Raw genomic sequence first — 20939 nt, forward strand, 5'->3', positions numbered from 1 at the left:
TCGAATACAATGTATACCCATCTCTACTAATATCACCCGACTCTACTACCCCCTGTTGCTTGAGCGGTGTATTGCATACACGCATCGACGGTGACGCTTGCATCCACTGTTTAGACTATGAAAGGGAGCGCGTCGCTCGCGTTGCTTGCTCGCGTTTCTCGCGTTGACTATGTAACGGCCCTTAAGCGTAAAGGAGCAACTGTATTTAATATGCTATATGCTTATATGCTAAGGAATTTGGATACATAAGGAAGATAACTTAAAAAGCAGTCTTTTGTGGTAGAAGTGATGGTTCTTCCATACTTGTAACAAGAAGTAGAATTTACAATTTTGGCTATATGAAGTTTGCACAAAACTAAATAATGATCTGAGATATCATCACTTGGCTGCATAATTTCAACACTATCAACATCAATTCCATGTGACAATATTAAATCTAGAGTATGATTCCGACAATGAGTAGGTCCTGAAACGTGTTGTCTAACCCCAATAGAGTTCAGAATGTCTATAAATTCTGATCCCAATGCATCTTTTTCATTATCAACATGGATATTAAAATCACCAACTATTAAAACTTTATCTGCAGCCAGAACTAACTCGGATGTAAAATCAACAAATTGTTTTATAAAGTCTGTATGGTGCCCTGGTGGCCTGTATACAGTAGCCAGTATAAACATAACAAGGGATTTATCATTAGCATTTGTTTCTCTGGATAATGTTATATGAAGCACCATTACTTCAAACGAGTTATACTTGAAGCCCGCCCTCTGAGAAATCCTGAAAATATTGTTATAAATTGAAGCAACATCTCCCCCTTTGCCTTTTAGACGTGGCTCATTTTTATAACAGTAATCTTGGAGGATGGACTCATTTAAAATAATGTAATCATCAGGTTTTAGCCAGGCTTCTGTCAAACAGAGCACATCTATATTTTGATCAGTGATCATATTATTTACAAAAAGTGCTTTTGTAGAAAGGGATCTGATATTCAATAAGCCAAGCTTTATCATTTGTTTATCCGTATTGCATCTATTTTTTATTTGTTGAACCTCAATTAAATTGTTAATCTTAACTTGGTTTGGACGTTTTTTTTTTTTGTATTTTCTAGTTCGGGGAACAGACACAGTCTCTATAGTGTGATATCATAGGAGGCAGCTGACTATATATATATATATATATATATATATATATATATATATATATATATAACCCTGACAGAACTGAGAAAGCTGGCCAAATTCCGGAGAGTCCTTCTTCCCCGCCTGAAGTCGCACAATGAAGTGGAAGTTGTGGAGCGCCAGGAACCACCGGGTCACTCTTGTGTTTGTGTCCTTGGCCCGGGCCATCCACTGTAAGGGAGCATGATCAGTGACAAGAGTGAAATGTCGGCCAAGGAGATAATACCTGAGCTCCAGGACTGCCTACTTGATGGCCAGTGCTTCCCTCTCGAAGGCGGTGTATCGTTGCTCTGATGGGGACAGCTTTCAGCTGATGAAAATCATGTTGGAGGCATCCGTCTGTAGCAGGAAGGGGATGTTAAAGTCTGGGGCTTGGAGGACCAGCTCCGAGGTGAGTGCCGCTCCACATGCTGGAATGCTTCGTCCTCGGCGGGTCCCCAGGGAGTCTTTTCCGGCTGCCCTTTCCTGGTCAGGTCAATCAATCAATCACCTTTATTTATATAGTGCTTTAAACAAAATACATTGCGCCAAAGCACTGAACAACATTCATTTGGAAAACAGCGTCTCAATAATGCAAAATGATAGTTAAAGGTAGTTCATCATTGAATTCAGTTATGTCATCTCTGTTCAGTTGAAATAGTGTCTGTTTTAATTTGCAATCAAGTCAATGATATCGCTGTAGATGAAGTGACCCAACTAAGCAAGCCAGAGGCGACAGCGGCAAGGAACCGAAACTCCTGGGCAGCAGTGGGACCCCCAGCGAGAAGCCAATGATGTGCTAGACGGGTGAGTTCAGCTGCCTGGGCATGCAGCCGGGCCTTATATTCCCAGTCATGCAACAACTGAGCGGTGCAAATGGGATGAAAGCCCCAGCTGGGCCAGGATCTCTTTCCGCAGCTCATCATTGGAATCGCTCAAAGCCGGTAACATTGAAAAAAAGGTGTGTTGCGCTTCCCCTGTCAAGAGTGGTGCCAGCACACATGCAGAATGGCCCCGAATGTTTGCAAGAAATTTTCTGCATTGTCGTGTACGTAATATGTAATATGTAATATGATACATGTACTGTATGTAATATGATACAAATTATCATATTTTATAATTATCATTTAAATCTGACTGATTTTCAAATAGTTTGTCATAAAAAAAAAACATCTCAGAATTTTTTTTTTACTGAGTTTCAAATTGGAATATAACTTTGACTATGAAAATTAATTGTTTCAAGTTATTACTCCCATTATAGCACTTCTTTTTTTAAATGGCTTGCCCCCAAAAACATGTTAATATGCAAATTATATGCAATGTATAGATACATTATATAGAATGGGAATGCTAATTTATGGGCATTTTATGCACATGTTGCATGAAGTAAAATAGTCATTCTGTTATATCTTTCATAACATAGTTGAGAATCATCTTTATTTTGCCAATCCGCTTGTCAAGTTGTGATGTAAGGAATGCCATTTCTGGGTCTAATTTCAATAGAGAATACCATCTCGCAGCCGTTTATGAGCACTATTTATTCAAATGACACATTTAAGTGAAACTTTAAAAAAAAAAGTATATTGTAAACTACAGTCTCTGTGCTCATGGCATCACAGATATAAATATTTTTACGATTTACAAAAAATGAATCACTGTCTGGCCATCTGGGAGTTTGGTAAGGAGATAAAGGTTATGATTATAATTTTTTTATAGTATTATACCACATTGTAAATAAGCACTGGAAGCAGTGATGTCAGACTTAAGCAGATACATGCCTTTTCATGTCTATTTATTTATTTTTAATAACTTATTCCTAGCATCGTCTACAAAGGACATAAGACAAAAATATTTTTCTCAAATTTTCTTCATTTGCAAATCCACCAATGCAATGACATACAACAACAAAATTCACAAACCTTTTTTAATGGTTCTCAGGGGGTTTGATACCCCTGAAATAATATCTGATCCACAATGCACACATGTGGTCATCATTTGAGGGTGGGGTCCGTCTCATGGTTTATGTGGTGTCCAAGATTGGCAATATGCCACTTATTTAAACCATGTATTGTGCTACCAGCCAAGTGGCAAGTCTTTCAAATTTATATAGTCACCAAAGCTGGATTTATTTGAATTTGTGTTTAGGAAGTGTTTATTTTGGACTTTGTCTTGTGTGCCATCTGTGGCTAAGAGTAATGAATCTTTCACACTAGTATTGTTTATTAAGGGTGCAAAAAAACTACTTTCTAGAAAACATGATTTTGTTATCTTAGTTAATTTAGAACTGACAGCATAAAGCTTTCATCGCTAGAAAAACATAGTGTTATACACACAGCACTTTTGATTTCCATCTGGAAAACATGAGGAAGAGGCAGAGAAAAGAGTTAGAGAGAACGTGACCTCATCGGCTAGCAGTTCCTTTGCATATTCATTCTTGCTGTGCACATCAAAGACTTTCAAAGGCAACCAAGAAAAATATTCCTTCACAGCACACCTGATCTGAGCAGGAAAGATTTGGATTATGATATGCAAATGGCGCTTTGTTATCTGAGCTGACATTCATTATAAAAGCAAGCTTTCTCTCGCGCTGACTTTGTCTCTCTCTTTGCACGCCGGCCACCCCTGTGCTCTTATTTAAGATCAAATGTTACAAACAACAGAGTGGGGCCTTGTTGAAGAACCTTGAGCTCTGAAGCATTCAGCCCCATGTGTGTGTTTTGCAGGGACATTCAGCTGATGACCCAGCCACACTGTAAACCCGAATATATTATCAGAACTCAATAAAAAAATTGAGTGGTGTGCAGTTTAACTTCATAAAAGGGCTGCTATTAGGGTGATGGAAAGCAATCAGTAGTTCATCCTTTTGGCACTGCAGCAGCAAGGAGTCTTTGAGGCTTTGATCTCCATCACGGCTAAATGTCTTCAGTGAAACAGAGAGCCGCTGGGAACAGGACCGCATCAATTATTAATATGCTTTTTATACTTCCATGCGAGCAAATGGCAGCAGGTTTGTTTGCTCTCTCAGTTTTTTCGCTCATCTAATCCTTAATGAAGATGAAATGAGCATACATTTCACATGAAAGTGGAAAAGATTCATTTTGAAGCCATCACAAGATTATGTATGATAGATAGATAGATAGATAGATAGATAGATAGATAGATAGATAGATAGATAGATAGATAGATAGATAGATAGATAGATAGATAGATAGATAGATAGATAGATAGATAGATAGATATTGTTTTTTCAAACGAGATGAAAATTGTGAATTGTATGCAGTAAGTTCTCATATGTTGATTGAAGATTGACTAGATCTAAATTATTTACATTTACAAATTTACGTTAAACTCATTTTATTGTTAGGTTACATTTTCAAGAATTGTATATCCTTATCAAAAACACTGCACTGTGTCATTATCAGTGACCACTAGATGGAGCTACTTTATTATATATATATATAAAAAAAACGCAGTCACAATCCCTGACAGCCGATTAGTTTGCTGAAGTATGCTGCTTAGAAATATAAATATTTTATTGCCTAAGTAAGTAGATTTGGTGATGCTGAGAGTTTAAAGACGACTATTTATTTATAGAATAGAATAGAATAGAATAGAATAGAATAGAATAGAATAGAATAGAATAGAATAGAATAGAATAGAATAGACAATTAACCCAGCAGAGGGCGCTTCTGTCCTGCAGGTTCGTTCAGTTCACCAAAACAAACACACGCCCTCGCAGCAGACATTTTAATCGAGCACAGAGTGTTTGAACGTAGACGTGTATCTTCATCTCCTCACGCATCAGGGTTTGATTGCTTCATTCTGACGAGTCCGTATGGGTTTTTTTTGCTCTGCTTCACCGATGTGTTACTGTCATTGGATTATAAACACAGACATGATCACATCAACGGACGGGATCGATTGTGGACGCACATGTGACGATATAACGTGCTGGATGAGATTCTTTGTGTAGTTTCGGCAAGATAAAGCTGTGTGATGGTAAGATCGAGCTCACGCCCATTATCATCAAGTCTGTGTGTCGTTGCTATAAGCCGCATCCCTGTCTCGAGACAGGAGAGTATCATAGCAACCGCGTATCTTCTGTGTCAGTGATGTCCGGTGTGTTTCGTCATCTGTGGATGCTTTATAATCTGTGGTAAACCTCGATGCTGTTTCATGTGATAGAGATGCTGCCGATACTTGACTGACATCTGTTAGATGAGTTACAAAGAGTAGGGTGATGGCATCAGTAGTTAATATGGTGTTGGAAGATTACCATATTCAAATGTTACATGCCAGTTAAAGATACTACGAAGAACAGTAGTTGCCTTGCAGTTTCCTTCTAACATGTGCAGAGACATGGTATTATTAGCATGTTAACTGTCAAGAATGTTTTATCATCATGGTATCATATCCAAAGCCACAATAGTAATTTTTAGTGGTTTCATTTGGATAAATTTATTTATTTTATTTTTTAAGTAATGCTTTTTTCATGAAAAATCATATTCTGAATATGAGATAATTTCAGAAGATGAGATCATGGACTAATCCACATGGTAACCATTGTTGCCATACTAACCATAGTTTAAAAATACCATAGAATCCACAGTGAATTTTATTTTATTTTTTATTTTTTTATTTAACTTGCTCTCAGCTACCCATCATCATCAAAATCAGCAGTGAAATATAATGACAGAAAGATTATGTGAGTTGTGTATATACATACATACAGGTGCTGATCAAAAAAGTTGATTTATTTCACTATTCCATCCAAAAAGTTAAACTTGTATATTACATTCATTCATTACACACAGACTGATATATTTTAAATGTTTATTTAAGGAATAGATGTGGTAGAAAAAAGTGTACAAGCAATAGGGATAACCACACCCTGGAGAGGATTATGAAACAAAACCCATTCAAAAATGTGGGGGAGATTCAGAAAGAGTGGACTGCAGCTGGAGTCAGTGCTTCAAGAACCACTACACACAGACGTATCAAAGACATGGGTTTCAGCTGTCGCATTCTTTGTGTCAAGCCACTCTTGAACAACAGACAGCGTCAGAAGCGTCTTGCCTGGGCTAAAGACAAAAAGGACTGTACTGATGAGAGGGGTCTGAGTTATGTTCTCTGATAAAAGTAAATTTTGCGTTTCCTTTGGAAATCGGGGTCCCAGAGTCTGGAGGAAGAGAGGAGAGGTGCACAATCCACGTTGCTTGAGGTCCAGTGTAAAGTTTCCACAGTCAGTGATGGTTTGTGGTGCCGTGTCATCTGCTGGTGTTGGTCCACTGTGTTTTCTGAGGTCCAAGGTCAACACATCTGTATACCAGGAGGTTTTAGAGCACTTTATGCCTCTTGCTGCTGACCAACTTTATGGAGATGCAGATTTCATTTTCCAACAGGACTTGGCACCTGCAAACAGTACCAAAGCTACCAGTACCTGGTTTAAAGGGACACTGAGTAGGAATTACTCCCATCTAGTGGTGAAATTGTATTTTGCATTCAAACTAATTTTGCTCTCCAGCGCCTCGCTTTTTCAAATGCGCATTGCATCTACGGTAGGCGATATGTACCAAAAAGCTTTGACAGGATGTATTCTAATAGCACTTCGTCGAGTTTTCCTTCAGGTGAACAGGTGTGTTATTTCAAACAAACTGCAACATGACAACTAACAAACGAATGTTACAGTATGAATTATTGACTGTGGAAAACATGAAATATTGTAATTAGTAGTTATGTCTAATTTATTCGTTATATTTTCTGAATTATATGCATTGTTAGATATAAAAAAAATATTATAATATAGACTGTAACACTGACTTACCTGTCGATAAGAAAACTGGCCACTTCAGCGTCTCTTTTGAAATCTTTATCAAGCATTAGCTCTTTCCACCTAGAAAAAGCTTCCCCGACATTAACTCTTGTTTTCTGTAATCTGCGGTCACGTTTCCTTTTACGTTCTATTTTTGACTGTTTTGGCGACTATGTTTTCTTCTCCTGTGGCACGGCATATGTATGGTCCATAATAAGAATGCAATCCAGACTTTTAAACTTGCCGGTGCAGTTTCAAGCGCCTCTCACTGCTCTGCACCTGAGTTTCTGGCTCTGACCGAAAACGCGCTGTGGAAACGCGTTGGCTTAGTACTTTTTGTCCCTCTCTGCTATTATAGTTTTGCAAGATGGCGGAACTACATGGAAGCCTCCGTCGACCTACCCATCCCATGTATATAAAGATAATAAATTCTTCATTTACAAGGATTAGTTTAAACATTGGCATAGGTATTTGTACACCATTGAGGGCATATTTATGAATAAAAATATTGATTTTAGATAATAAAATACCTAAAAAGTTACTTATTGTCCCTTTAAGGACCATGGTATTCCTGTTCTTAATTGGCCAGCAAACATGCCTGACCTTAACCCCATAGAAAATCTATGGGGTATTGGGAAGAGGAAGATGCAATATGCCAGACCCAAGAATGCAGAAGAGCTAAAGGCCACTATCAGAGCAACCTGGGCTCTCATAACACCTGAGCAGTGCCACAGACTGATCAACGTCTTGCAACGCCGCATTGTTGCAGTAATTCAGACAAAAGGAGTCACAACTAAGTATTGAGTGTTTTACATGCTCATACTGTTCATGTTCATAATTTTCAGTTGGCCATGTTTTATTTGTATTGGTCTTAAGTAATATTCACATTTTCTTAGATACTGAATTTGGGATTTTCCTTAGTTGTCAGTTATAATCATCCAAATTAAAAGAATGAAAAGAAATAAACATTTGAAATATATAAGTTTTTGTGTAATGAATAAAAATTATATACAAGTTTCACTCTTTGAACATGATAAGTGAAATAAATCACCTTTTTGATGATATTCTAATTATATGACCAGCACCTATATATATATATATATATATATATATATATATATATATATATATATATATATATATATATATACACAGTAGAGACAGAAGAGGTCTGTACTGTATATGTGTATGTATGTGTGTGTATATAGATATATATATATATATATATATATCAGAAGCTATAAGCAGCCCAAGAGACCCTAGAGAATATGTTTGTCAGTTGTGTTGAATAAATTATCCAGGATTGTAATTATCACTGCTCTAAAAATAGTCCTTTCAAAAAAATTGTTTATGCATGTTTTTTTTTTTTTTTTTTTTATGCAAAGCATTAGCATAAATGCCAGTAAAGAGACCTGGATGCAGGTTCACCATCTGGTCTAGATACAGAACGGATTCAGTAAACTATGGTAAACTTGGAATAAGGATGAGACTGACAGTCTAATATAAGTATAGATGCTATTCTGCTTATGATGTAACAAGTACATTTGGGGGTTTTGGGGGAGTGTTCCCAGTTCTGGTTGCCAGTTCCCTGTATCAAACACATATAGTGCACTGTTATTTGCCCTCTGCAGTAGTGTATGTCTCTCTCTCACACACACACACACACACACACACACACACACACACACACACACACACACACACACACACACACACACACACACACACACACAGAGCTCATTAAAGTTGCATGAGTATTGTATGTTTGTATGTGTTGAGTGACAGGACTAAAACAGAGTTCTCAGCAGCCTGAATGTGTTAACCTGCCTTGTGTAACACATCAGAGCAAACAGCCTGAGTGGCACTGAGTGCACATCTGAACACACTGTAGGATCACTGAGCGCTCTGTAGACAGTCGACCAGCTGATCTGCATAGGACTCACGGCCTGCGCTTTTTTCGCTCAAGGAGGCTTTTCAGTTACGTTAATTGTTGAGAAATGACAATATGAATTCAGAGCTAATGTGGGTCAAATCATTTGTTCTTGGGGGCATTAGATGAGAAATTTTTTTTTATATATTGATTTTTCTGTATGTCATACACAGTACAGCTGCTTTTGTTGATTTTACCGTTACTGATGGAGTATCAACAAGCATTTTGAACTATATAATATGCAGGGTGAAGTGTGTCTGTGTGGTTATACGTGAAACTGTCTGATCATCAATAACAATGATATAAATATGAAACTGTAATGTAGTTTTGTTTGTCTGTGCCATCCACAGGCTTCTGAAGTGTGATCCATGACGCCATGCTCAGACACGATTGCAGGTGGAGACTAAATGTGGCCGAAGTCTTGACGTAAGTGCTAAAATTGTGTTTCTGAACTTGTATTGATTCCAGTCGTCTATAGGGAATTTATCCACTGACTTGCTCCTGCCTTCACATTCATGATGCTCAACTCAACCATGAATGATGAGAGTGAAACCCACATACTGACACTCATGTATGGTGGGAAAACGTGTCAGTATGTGGGTTTCACTCTCATCATTCGTGGTCTCTGAACCTGTTGATCACATAAGCCAGTCTTATTTATTATGATAATTATGGCAAATAAGAAAAGCTCTATTGTGGCAGCAGTGTCTCAGTATCTAAGTCCCGCACAAACTTCCACAGGCACAATCGCAAGTTCACAATCATGATTACATGCCCAGTTTTTATAGCATCACATAACGAACTAAAACCAAACTTATTATAAAAACAAACACATGAACATACATAAGTGTGATAAGAACTACCTAAAATGATGGAAACCATCTCTGGGAAAAATTCCTTTGAAGTTTAACTTCATTGTTTCATTTGGCTCACGTCCTATTCTTTTACATGGACAGGGTGGGGTTTATGCTCTTCTCATTAAAGGTGAAGAGTTGCCAGATATAACCAAAAAAAGCAACCTGGTCTAGTCAAAGAAGTGATCCCAGTATTGTGTTTTGTTTTGAAGGAGATATTATCAAAAAAAAATGACATTTAAAAAAAAAAAAAAAGTAGAAGAAGAAGAAGAATCATAATATAAAAAGCAGACATGTCAAAAGTGAACCAGCTGAACAAATATAAGGCTATTTGTTCTGACTACAGTGGGAGGTTCAGTTTTGAACCACAAACAGCATAAAGTTTTAAAGTAAAACAAATTTTAAACTTTAATGTTTTCTGGAAGTGAAAAAGAAAATGTCATTGTATAATTTACAGTGAAAAAACTTGACACTCCCAGAATTTCCAGCATGACACCTTTTTGTTTTGTTTTTTAATAACGTTTCTTCTTAATTTTTCTTTTCTTAACAGTTGTGTACATTAAGGTTTAATCTTACATCTGAGGTTGTTAAATTAATGTTTATTGCATTATTTCAGTATCGTGTGTCACCCTGATGGGGTTAGTGTTTGTGTGAATGACACTGTGCACCTTTTGTATATGAGTATTGCTCTTCTCAGCTCGTAGAAAAGCTGTTTGTGATGAGCTTTGGTTCATTGTGTAATTTTTTCATCACCACCAGTTTTTGGTGGTTATCAGTGCATTACAATAGTTCAAAACAGATATCAGTACTTCAGCATGTTGGTTTATTGACATTACATCAGTTAATGAAATACATTATTTTATTTTGAATTTAGCTTTTATTGATCATTAGCTCCGCCGTTTAGGAAGTCAGACATTTGAAAATTAATGTGGAATAGGGCTGCAGCTATTGATTCTTTTTGTAATCGATTAATCTAGCACTTTATCCGATCGATTATTTGGATAAATTTTTTTGTGTGTTTTTAAACAACCAAAATAAATAATGCATAACGAAAATGATGTGGTTGTAAAATGATCAACCTTTTGGCTTTTATTAAAAAAAAAAAAACAGAGGTATTGAAAATATCTGTTTTATGTAGATTTCTGTGTGTGTGTGTGTGTTTATGTGGGCATGTTTTTGTGACCTATCAGGACACAACTTTTTATAATGACATGGGTATGACACAGGTATTACCAGGAGAGGGTGACTTATGAGGACATAACCCATGTCCCCATCATTTTTCAAAACGCTTATAAACCATGAGTTTTTTTTTTTTTTTTTTTAAGAAAGTAAAAATGCACAAAGTTTCCTGTGAGGGTTAGGGTTAAGTGTAGGGTTGGTGAAGGGTGATAGAAAATACAGTTTGTACAGTATAAAAACCATTACGCCTATGGGATGTCCCCACTTTTCACAAAAACAAACATGTTTGTGTGTGCGCGTGTGTCGTGTGTGAGGAAGAGTGACACCCCAGTCAGACCAGTGCTTCATTGCAGTTTGGTACGAAATAAATACATACATACATTTTCAATAGAACGCTGCGTTTGGCTTGCATTGCGGTGCATTTTAGTTGAAGCATCCATTCGAAAAATCGCGTCTCAACATAACGCCCAGGTGTATACAGTGAATATATTCTGAATTTTTTGTTGCATGGCTACATACAAGTTTAAGCATATGTGATACATTGCCGCGATTGGTCTGACTGTCACGTGAGAGAGAGGAGGGTGCATGTTTGTGTGTGTGTGTGTGTGATGGGGTCCTTTTTTTTTAGGCTATACTCTCTTGCAGTTGAACGTGAATATGTTTACTACTTAAAACATCGAAGCTAAACATCATATCTAGTCAAACCGCATTACGACATTGCTACAAATACAGTATGGGGTTAAAATCAGCAAACATCAATGTATAGGCTTTGGCTACGTTACCTTGTTTCAGCAACGCTTGGTAAATTGTGAACTATTTTTATTTATTTATTTATTTAATGATGTCTCATATCTTCTATGTGCACTGTCTGATTTAGATAAATTGCTCTATGTTTGGTCATGGGGGCTGATCACATAGATGTGGCTATTGTGGGTCACAGTCATAGCGCCACCTGTCGACAGCAGGAAGTTTGGAACATTAAAAAGACTGAGATATTCAAATTTTCCTTCTTAAATGAATGTTTTCCTGGAACCAGTGGGGTGTTGTTTTTTTTGGAACGTTACAGTCCATAGTTACTATATGCTTTTAATTGTATGGAAAAGAGCAGTGTGACAATTCTGTTAAAAATTTATGCATATTGAACTTGTATAAATGATGATTGAATATTTATATTTGTTGAAATGCTTCTTTAAATGAACAGATGTAACTGATGATAGAGCAGATGTTATACTGCTGACTTTACTGTGTATATGTTTGAGGCTTTTGTGTGTTAAAAACAGAAGCGCATGAATTTTCTGAGCAGTGTTCCTCTTTCTGTTCATTTTAGTTTGTCTTCATTTCATTGGAGTGACAGAGGGATTTATGACAAAATAGCTATAATTGAGAAACTCTTTAGTGAGGACATGATCTGATACAGGTAGGGTTGGGTATCGATTGGGTTTTATACGATACCGGTGCCATTTCGATACTTTTAAAACGTTACCAAGTGCCTAAATAGTGACTGAATCGATACTTCTATAAAAATAAATAAATAAAAGCCTAAAAAGGATAACATTAAAGAACATTAAAAAGATTTAAAATAAATCCATAGCATTCACACGCTCCTTGGATGCTCTCATTTACAAAGCTTCCCTTACTCTAAGCCATTTCGTGATCTGGGTCATTATTTAATACAAAATCACACAATGTTTCTACTGTATCTCAGTCAATCACTCTGATATTTACTTAAAATGAGTGCTGTCTCTCACTGTCTTTAATCAGTTCTGTGAATGAGTGGATGCTCATTCTTTATAAAGTAGCAACAATGTCATTTGTAAAGTAGTCTTAGTATTTAGTATTAGTATTTTCACCCCAAAAAGGGTTTTAAGCCAGTTATTTATATATTTTGCTGTAGGGTGTCAGTAGTAAATATCAGTTTACATTTCCAAACATTCATTTTGCCATTCATTTTAATAATAATCTAGTGAGATTGTTGAATGCACAAGTAACAGACTGACAACAGACTCCTTAAGTCTAAGTCTAAGGGGGTCGCACACCGGACGAGAAGCGCAGCGCCGCGTCGCGTCGCGCCACGTCTTTAAAATTCGAACACATTATTCTCTATGTGAGTACACACACCGGCGGCGCCATTCGGCGTCTGTCCGCGGCGCCCAGCTACGACTCAGAACGCTGTTCAAATTTCTGCCACGCCACAGAGCGCCATCCGCATAGTTTTATATTAAAAAACCCAGATGTTATAAACTGAAACTGAAATTAAAGTACAGCACACTTGCTTCATTCAAATAAAACATTACAAAGTGTTTGGTTACGTTTTCAGCAGCACAGTTGCCTAGACAACAGATACAACAAAACAATAACATACTTATTATAATAACACAGATTCTTTTCATTAATTAACGTTAAAAACTCAGCTTTTATCAATTAAAATCATATATTTAAAATTAAAATAATAGATGAAGTTAAAACTCTCCCATCTTGCTGCGAAATTGCGCTCACGCATATAGAATGTGCGCGTCCAGTGTGCGATACCTCGAGTTGTCCTACATGTGGTGCGACGCGACGCGGCGCGTCTCGTCCGGTGTGCGACCGCCTTAAGACACACACAGTAGTGTATGTATAAAGTACGTATAATTCAATTAAAGTATATTTAAATAAGTGTAATTAAAGAATGCATTCATACATGTTAAGGGCTCGATTGTCGTTGAAGGAAACAGCTGTGGTGTGATGAGCAGTAAACGGAGGGAAAACTTTACAGTAGATGAGAATCTGACTGCTCCCCCGTTACCTTTTGTAAACTGTATTTATGACAAAGAACTGCATAGATTCAGATATTCTAACAATCTATCGATAAACAAACCTTGTGTCCTGTGTTTGTGTTGGAGTCCCCTGTGGTCTGCGGATTGAAGAGCGCACTGAGAGACAGGAGGAGACTGGTCTGCCGCCTTTTAATATGAAATTTAAGCAGCCTGACTCGGAGGCGATCGCGATTTTGTGTACAGTTTATGGAGCTAAATGCTATATCCCCGCTAAAAAAGCCTAGCGATGCCCATGCTTCTTGTGTACATTTCAGAGAACCAGGACAAATATTTAAATCGATCGCTCTGGCATTTAAGAGGCACCGAAATTAGGCACTGAAATCTGCGTTCTTATTCGGTTCGGTGCATACCGGTTCCATAGGTACCGGTGCCATATTAGCATTGGGTTTCGGTACCCAACCCTAGATACAGGACAGTGAGCTCTTTGTTCGACTGTAATATAAAGCATATCAATGTTTAAATGCCCTCTATGTGTGTGAAAGAGAGTAAGATGTGTGTGTCTGACTCAGCATTAACTAACTGTGTGTTAATTTGCTGTATAGTTAAAGATCACAAGTAGTGTTTAGTAGAGGTTTTCACGGGGCCAAATATTTGTGCCCGAACCCGTAAGAGACCCGTAATGTACTACACCGAACCGACCCGGACCTGTCTATTATTTTGAAAACTGGAACCGAACCCATGTAGATCCGAGAAATGACTACCCGTACCCAACCTGGACCCATTTATTATTTGAAAGCTGGACCCGAACCCACCGGGAAGACACAGACCCGACTCGACCTGATTTTCAAATATTCCACCTTAAATTGCTATTACAAGTCAATAAACTTTTTGCGAAAAATAAAACTTTTTGTCTAACCTAATTTATGGAGCAGTAGTCTCTCTTCCTTGTACCTGACTGCCTGTGATGCATTACAATCCTCCGATAAGAAAGTTATTTATGTTATTCTTCTCGTTATTCCAAGTCCAAGCTTAATCCATTCAATATTTCAGCTTCAAAAGTCAACTCGATGTCACGATGACGGATGACACACATGTGCACATGTACATTCTTACTCGAGTGAAATCGCATAATAACTTAGACTATTTGCTGTTTTGAAATATAATAATGATTGCTCGTTCAGTGCCATGGCTGCTGATGTTATTTATTTGCTATCATCTCTGTGCTCTCTGCTCTGCGTTAAGTCTGAATCTGACAACTAAAACTTTAAACGGTTTATTTATATTGTGAAGGGGTGAAGAAGCACACGACACGAGGATGCAGGTAAGTTCCCCGAAGAGTAGATTTTTATTAACCAGTAGGTGGGGGAAATAGCCAAAGTGAGGGGTTTTTCCGGTGCTCAGTGCTCGGCCCTTTCTCTCTCTCTCTCTCTCTCTCTCTCTGTGGCAGTGCTGTGTGGGTCTGTGAAGTCCATGCATAGTGGGGGCTGGCGGTCACACATTGCTGTCTGTGGGGAAATAACAGAGGTACTGGTTAGCCGAGTCTGTGGAGACATATCTCACCTCTGTGTTCGCCGGTGAGGCTTATGAAGCCAGAGATTGATTGTGCACAGGTGTGGCCGCTCAGCCCGTGATGAGCAGGTGCAGGTGTGCCTGCTCTATTTCCAGGGCGACACTGACGTGAGAGTGGACTGGAGAGGGGAGTGGAGCCTGACAGACCTGCGAAAGCTGCCCATATCCTTGAGAGATCGTCGGCACTCGCATTGGCCGTCCCCGCCCGTCGTTGTACGGTGAAGTGAAAGTCCTGGAGTGCGAGGAACCAACGAGTCACCCTGGCATTTGTGTCCTTAGCTCGGGCCATCAACTTTAGAGGGGCATGGTCAGTGATCAGGGTGAACTGGTGGCCGAGGAGGTAATAGCAGAGCTCCAGGACCTCCCACTTGATGACCAACACCTCCCTCTCGACGCCTCCCTCCCACCGGGGTCAGCTTTCGGCAGATATATATTACCGGGTATTCCTTGCCATCAAGGACCTGGGAGAGGACGGCTCCCAACCTTGTATCGGGTTTATTTTCTCCTTTATTTATATAGCGCTTTAAACAAAAGAGATTGAACAACATTAATTGGGAAAACAGTGTGTCAATAATGCAAAATGACAGTTAAAGGCAGTTCATAATTGGATTCAGTGATATCATCATCCAGCTCAGTTCAGTTTAACTAACTAATTCAATCATTTGCAAAGACCCCAACTAAGCAAGCCAGAAGGGACAGCGGCAAGGAACCAAAACTGCATCGGTGACAGAATGAAAAAAAAAAGACCTTGGGAGAAACCAGACCAGATGAAGCAGATCAATTCCAGGTTGCAGCAAAGTTAGATTGTGCTGAGGACTCAACTGGTTCCTGTGGTCTTGCCCTATCTAGTTGTCCTGCTCTCAGCGGTCTTTCAGGGCTGTAGAGGTCCTCTCTATGTGGTGAGAGAAACAGACTAATTTTAGCGTAGATGGCTTTCTTCTTATGATGTAGCAAGTACATCAGGCGTTGGAAGTGTTCCCTTAACCGGTTTACCTAATTAATGCAGCCTATAAATCCTTTATTTGGATATGAATTAGTATTAGTGTGTTATGTGTAAGCCAGGTTAAAGAGATGGGTCTTTAATCTAGATTTAAACTGCAAGAGTGTGACAGTATAAACCACCCAATCACAATACGCTATATACGGAGCGATTAAGTATTTTTCTCCGTCTATATAAATATCATTCACCCCAACTTCTTCCTCGTCAGCTTTTCCCACGTTTTCACAGCAGCTTTATCAATAACAGGCTTGCTCTGCGGTAAGTGATGCAGGCCAAAGAGCCAAGCTGGAGGAGAAGAAGAGAGTAGTTTAATCGGTTAAGTGCTTTATAGGGACTCGCAATGGAGGCATCTAACTTATCCTAATGTGTGCGAGTGTAGAATACGTAAACACTTTTTAATCAAATGTAAATTTGTCCACTGAGATTTTTTTGGCCAAGTCAAGTGTGTTTATAGAAGTTTCCATGGGGCAATGAGAATAAAGCTAGATAAAAAAAAAAATTATTAAAAAAAATCATATGATGTGATATGCATGGCCATACCCAGGCTTTGGAGGGATGACTATTTTTAAAAGGGTCATATTATACGATTTAATTTTTTAAGATCCATAAAAACTAAAGCCTCAAAGTTAAGACTCTGCCACTCCCCCTTAAAATGGCTCATTCAAACGCCCCCACATGTCTACGTCACTAATATGGAAATATTTGTTTAATGCCACTGTAACTACTCGCTGGTCATTAAACAGTCCATGTTTCCAAAATACTGATGTCCATTTGTTTTATTTATAGATATGGAACACCGTGAAAACTACATACAAACAGAAACACAAAAAATATAGTTTTACACACACATAACAATACGAAGGACATCAATGCAAATAAAGAAATATACATAAATTAACACTTTTACCGTGTTGGCCTGGTTACCAGCAGTAGAATGGTGAAGAGCTCTAACAGGTGTATCCAAGTTCAAATCTCATTCAATTTGCAGCACTTCCAGGTTAAATATAATCAGGAAGGCTCACATGACCTTCGATTTAATAAAACTTAGCAGTACCACAAAATAAACACATCAGAATTCATGCAACTGACACACATACACAATATTATATTTAAATTGTAAAGTCTTAAAAAATACAAAAAGGAGCAAAACCCTGATATTACAGATACCTCATACACAACGCATAAATGACCTATCAGTGTCAGCTACACTCCCACCAAATTACCCTTGATCTATTCAATAAACATAGAATGCAACAATTTGAATAATCAATGGAAATTTCCAGGCATCAACAATATATGAAAACAACTAACATGATTCTATCCCCACAATTCATTATTACACATTCTTCAGTTAAAATGAACAAATTGTTCACCATATCACATTGTTTTAATATTAAATGCAGTACAAATCAACATGTGACCAAAATGCCAAGAGCTACATGATATCAATACATCTGAATTCGAATAAAGTGATAAGGCAATTTAACTTTTAGTTAAATCACTGCTGCTGTTAACCCTAATCTTGGTATGGAGACAACTTTTGTGGGGACAACTCTTGCTTTCCCTGTGACGAAGGCACAATGTACCTTGGTACACTCACCAGTCTGATATAGGAGCACGGACCATAACCTTTACTACTTGCGTCAAAAAGGTGTTGCAACTCAGTTCAAGATCTTCCCGAAATTTGAAGGTGTTAAACCTATTGGTATCTGTATCTTTTCTAGATTAGACAAATCCTTCAAACAGCTCTCCCACCTTGATCTCAATTCAATGTGTAGTGGTTCATCCCAACTGATGCCCTTAGGACACATCTCTTGCAGCACCTTCTTACCGGATATGATGAATGGAGCCAAGAACCCCAATGCATCATAAATGGAAGCCACAATGGAAAGAATACCACGTTGTGTGGCAGGTTTCTCATCAAGCACAGAATTAAAGGTAACTGCATCATTCTCCACGTCCCACCTTACTCCCAGAACATTCTTTACTGGAAGATAATCATTATGGAAATCCATTTTTCACCTCAACAGCACAGTCACTCTCACTGATGGACGCAAGCACTTCTCTATTGTAGTAAACAAATTTGTCAAGGTGTAGCTTTCCTTTAGCACACAGAGCCTGAGCTTCTTCCACCAGCCTAATTGCCAGCTCAACGGATTCCAGACTTATGAGACCATCATCTACATAGAAATGATTCATGATGAAACTAGCAGCTAAAGGATACTCCCTCTCGTTAATGCTGGCAAAATACTTCAGGCCATAATTGGCACAACCTGGGGAGGATGATGCTCCAAAGAGATGTACTTTCATTCCATATTCTCTGGGCTCTGTGTTTAGATCACCATTTAACCACCACAGAAAACGCAGGTAATCCTCATCTTCCCTAATGACATGAAATCTATTAAACATTTTCTCAATGTCACACATGACAGCAATTTGATGTTTGCGGAAGCGACAAAGCACTCCAGTCAACCCATTGGTAAGATCGGCCCCAGTCAGTAGATACTCATTCAAAGCGGTACCTTTAAACGTGTCCGTACAATCGAAAACTACCCTGATCTTATTTGGTTTCTTTGGGTGATAAACACCTTGGTGTGGAATATAACACAAATTTCCCATATCTACTTTCTCATCAGCTATTTCTGCATCCCCATCTCTTAAGACACCTTCCATAAACATCATGTAATCACATTTGAATTGAGGATCCTTGTCCAATTTTCTTTTAAGATGCTTCAGTCGTACTAATGCAAGCTTCTTATTATTTGGAAGTTGGGGACTAGTTTTAAAAGGAAGGGGCATCTCATGATGGCCACATTCATTATGATAAACACCTTCCTTTATAACCTGCAGAAACTGAACATCGTCCTGAGATATGCTCTTTTCTCCTAACCGACTATCTACAAATCCAGCTCAAGAGCTCTAATAACAGCAGCAGGTGTCACAGGGGGAAGCGCCCTGACTGATAGGCGGTGACATCAGTGTTAATTTTGACACGAAATTTTAATTTAGTTTTAGTCTTAGTCTTTTGACTATAATTCTTTTTAGTTTTAGTCAAGTTTTTAGTCATCTGATTTGTTTTAATTTTAGTCTTATTTTAGTCGACTAAAATTGCTTGGTATTTTAGTCGACTAAAATAAGACCAAAATCAATAACAGATTTACTAGACAATTTTTTACAGCTGGTATAGGAAACAAACTTAACCAAAATATATAAAACACAAATTCAACTTTATTTCAACACAACTGTGTCTTTATTTCGATTCAAAAGCTTTTATGCAGTAACAAACACTGTCGTGATAATGTAAACAATAACTAGCTGCCAATTGACCATCAATAAAAGAAAAATAAAGTTAGGTCCAGGACCTTAAAGCTTACAGCTGAGCTGAACAATAAATGCATACATTTAAAGTAAATATTTAATAAGTTGGGTGGATAAAAAAAGTAACAAGATTTTATAAGGTATTAATTTGTCTAGCAATATTGTATGTTTTAAATACTACAATATTGCTAGATTAGTATCACATGACTAATATAGAAATATTTGTGATATTGTCAACAAGTACAACATTATAAAATATACTAAACATTATTATTAATCAAATGTATGTATCATAATATTACGTATTAGTATTGTGCTCTCATCTAACTTGAAGAAGGGGCTATTTTACAGTACTTTCCAGTTCGTAATATTTAATGCTACAACATCTACGCACTGCAGTCTTCCAATTTTGCTTAGCTCAATAAACAAAAGAACATCGTTGTGAAATTACATTTGAGAAAATGTCCAGGTGGCTCGTCTGTAAATGTCTTTTCAAATTGGTTGTGTTCTTGCCACGAATGACCGCTCCGCGTGCTTTACACTTCGTCAAACGTGAAGTGAGCTGTGGACATTTTGTTGCTCTTTTAGACATCACCTCTTCGAATGCCGTCTTCCCGGGAGCTCATTTAAAAACTGAAAACCTTCGCTTCACGTCTCAATAAGTCAGGCTCGGATTGGTTCTCTTCTCTCATGCAGTCTCGCCTGTTCCGTTTTGCCGGTTCTTTTGTTCATTCCTCGCATCTCTCCGGTCTGCTGATTTGATTTTCGTCACAGTCTATTTTCGTCTCGTCCTTTATTCGTTGACGATAATGTCAATCAATTTAGTCATAGTTTTAGTCTCCATCAGTGCCTTCTTTTTTAGTTTTCGTTTCGTTTTCGTCCGCAAAAATATATTCGTGACAAAAATATTTAGTAAACGAAATTAACACTGGGTGACATATACTGGTCACATCCTTGGAGTTCACACCATGTGGAATACCTCCTATGATGCTCCAGCCCAGGTCAGTCTTGATGGCATAAGGCTCTTCATCACCTCCATTGATGACCTGTCGAGGTGCCAATGCTCTGGAGCAATCATAGCCAATCAAAATACCTACTCCACAACCCATTCGTGCAGGCATTTCATCAGCAATAACTTCTAGATGTCTCCACCTTCTAGCAGTCTCACAGGTGGGAATATGGGTGCGCTCAAAAGGAATGAAATCCCTTGTATAGACGGGAGGCAGGTAGATAGAGAGGTCTAAGGAAAACCCTCTCACTCGAAGTCCACAGACTCTCTGACTCTCCACAATGGAGTCTTTTCCCATCATAGTGGAAAGCTTTAGTTTAACTGGTTCCATTGATGCCCGCAAACTTTCACACAC

At 38.1% G+C, this 20939-nt stretch overlaps 1 protein-coding gene across 3 annotated transcripts in view; it reads left to right on the forward strand.

Annotated features, from left to right (window-relative positions):
* Nucleotides 1–4957: 4957 nt before the first annotated feature.
* LOC113053315 (testis-expressed protein 2-like) overlaps nt 4958–20939 on the forward strand; it is a 73108-nt gene continuing 57126 nt past the window's right edge. For all 3 annotated transcript variants that reach the window (XM_026218245.1, XM_026218238.1, XM_026218260.1), the window contains exons 1-2: nt 4958–5156; nt 9250–9325. The gene's annotated coding sequence lies outside the window, so the exon portion shown is untranslated. The remainder of the gene's footprint in view (nt 5157–9249; nt 9326–20939) is intronic.

This window comes from Carassius auratus, chromosome 3 (assembly GCF_003368295.1).
Source record: "Carassius auratus strain Wakin chromosome 3, ASM336829v1, whole genome shotgun sequence".
Lineage (NCBI taxonomy): Eukaryota > Metazoa > Chordata > Actinopteri > Cypriniformes > Cyprinidae > Carassius > Carassius auratus.